Here is a 2,585-nt window from a genome sequence, read left to right on the forward strand (position 1 = left end):
GACTGAACGCTGGGTCTCGCTTTGAGTAACCGGAAGTATAAAACCGGACAACGGAAGTAGTGGTCTGTCATGGCAGCCTACGTACGCTCTTACAGAAACCTGTGGATAGGGACCTCCAGTCTTAAAGTCATTCCTTTCAATGGCTCTGGGGACCTCAGAAGGAAAGCAGTGTTGTGGAAACGACGCACCCCTCAAAGCTTTCTTCTTCATGAATGAGAGATGCATGTTTTGAAATAACACAGAGCAGGCGCGTGTAGTACAAGTACAGCGGGTGGAACAAAGTGAAGTACAAGCAGAGCTCAACAGCCAGCTTAGCGCAAATTTTGGGCCATTTGCACTAGCTAGCAGTCAGCACAGCACATGTCGCCTCCTATGTGAAGAACTTGTTTAGACTGTAGTCAGACTTACCATGTGCTCAGCACATATGACGCCCAAAGTCTAATTTGTTTTGATTAGTGTAATCATTGTATGCTGTGCCTGATAACAGCTGAGGAACCCTGTCCTGCTTTAAGAGGTGGGACCAGTTTCAGTTCAAACTGGCACATCATGCATGTAGTATGATTGCTATCAGTGCCCGAGCACTGCAATCCTGCTTAAAAGTAGCTGCTTTTGTAACGTATTAGTGCCACAAAAAGCATAAAGTCATGGACCTTGCCCATATGGAAAAGATATATATAAATCTTATAAAGTTTGTATCTGTCTTGTGTGAAACTTGTATGAAAAGCATACAAGAGCGAAAACAGATATAAGATCCCTTGAAAAATTATATAAAGGAAACTTGGATGTTTTGGATACTTACTAAAACAATATATGAAAGTAATGAGAAAGTGGCCACTTAAATGAGTAAATCATATAAGCCTTATATGATTCACTATATGAAGTAGGCCACATCTTATGCAAGTCTTTTATACGTTTTTGCTATTTCTTTTCCATATGGGTGTTCTGTTGAAAGGCTTCAAAAGAGCATGTGTACGAGGAAGGAACCAAGCGTGAGAGAGAGGCCAAGATGCTGAGGCAAACAGATGTGTACTCAAGCCCGATCGTTGAGCACATTGTGAGTTCAGGATATTGTGGGAGAGCTGGACATCAAAGATCATCAATTCAGAATCTGATCAAAAGTTAAATATACAGGATTTTACCCAAATGTTACCCTGTTTACATGGTTATTCATTCAGCGGGTTCACCATTGCAATCTTTAGATATTTGTTGGGTTAACTCTCATTATTGCAGATTATTAAAAACAGAAATGCAGAAAAATATGGCTCTTACCTCAAGAATCGCTGAAGATGCCAACTGGAGTGAAACGCATACTGTTAAATCGACAACCTGATTCAGAATTCTTACCTCTTGCACATTTCATATCCTGCAGGTTTTTCAGGTTGCTACAGAAAGGCAAAATTGGTGTTGTAGTGCAACCTCGCTCTCTCTGGGCTATTTCATTATAGCGGTAACAGTTTTGTGCTGTGTGCTGCATGTCAAAACCTCAGTTGACTCTCCCAACTGAGTCCAACACTGGCTTTAGTTTCTAATTTACAGTCTTGACCATTTGGAAGTTGTACACTAAGTATACTTTACTAGTTTGTCAAATCCTATTCTCGTCTGGCGACTTACTGAATTCTAAATTCTCACAAGTGCCTCTGATCAATAGAGCCCAGGGCTGTTCATTTTGGCCTCACAGCTGTGGACGTGTTACTGACTAAATTTGGGAGGTTTTTGTTTTCCAGGTGGAAATTTCAGAAAATAGCCGAGGGCTTAAGGGATTAAGGCAAAGGCCTTAACAATCGACAAAAAACACCTTTATAACCCTGCCTCTGCCAGCTTGAGCCCACACATCAACAGAACCATTACAACCTCAGACTTTGCCACCTAACAGCTCACGCACACACAGAAAGAAAACATGGATACCTGTGTAGATTTACAACATATTAAAATCCTGCATGTTTTTTCTATTCAAAACACAAGCTGTCAAATAACAAAAGCAAGAAACTATTTGATTATTATGGCTGAAACTAATTATGGTTATGTAAGTCCAGAAAACTTGAAGAATAATGCCAAGTAAGCTGAGATGTGTAGTTCTTATGTTACAATACCTCTAAAACAAGACCAGTATCATGGTTGTACTGCATATTGCTTCCACTGCACCACGGTGCTGAAAATCACCCCAGATGGGACTCGAACCCACAATCCCTGGCTTAGGAGGCCAGTGCCTTATCCATTAGGCCACTGAGGCTGCACAGAGGGACCCCAAACATGCTGCATAATGTTCAGTGTACAGCTGATCCATTGTGACCTTCAGCAGAACGGAGAACATGTCTATTCGGCTCCTGAGCTTTGCTCTGAGCTCCACTTTGTTTGGATGTTGTTTCTGTTGTTTGTGGAGACTCATGAAACCACACAAGGACCAAAGAGTAACTAAGATCTGGATCACTGGCTCTAGTTACATTAAGTCTTTAAAGAGTATTGCTGAATTTCTGTTATGAAGACTTAAGACAGCTCTGAAGGTAAAAGGGGTCCCAACCCTTTACTAGCAAGGTGTACCTAATAAAATGTTTGGTGAGTGTAGATTCAGTCTGAAAGGTAACAAA

The 2,585-nt window shown here is 41.2% G+C and overlaps 1 protein-coding gene and 1 non-coding gene across 2 annotated transcripts in view; both read right to left on the reverse strand.

Moving 5' to 3' along the window:
- Positions 1-2,585, reverse strand: part of LOC102201585 (inactive dipeptidyl peptidase 10-like) — a 77,634-nt gene that overhangs the window by 70,941 nt on the left and 4,108 nt on the right. The window lies entirely within an intron of this gene.
- Positions 2,158-2,230, reverse strand: trnar-ccu (transfer RNA arginine (anticodon CCU)). Its single transcript has one exon. It is a non-coding gene; the product is annotated as a tRNA-Arg (tRNA).

This window comes from Pundamilia nyererei, unplaced genomic scaffold, assembly GCF_000239375.1.
Source record: "Pundamilia nyererei isolate P.nyererei 1_Seehausen unplaced genomic scaffold, PunNye1.0 scaffold00383, whole genome shotgun sequence".
Classification (NCBI taxonomy): Eukaryota; Metazoa; Chordata; class Actinopteri; order Cichliformes; family Cichlidae; genus Pundamilia; species Pundamilia nyererei.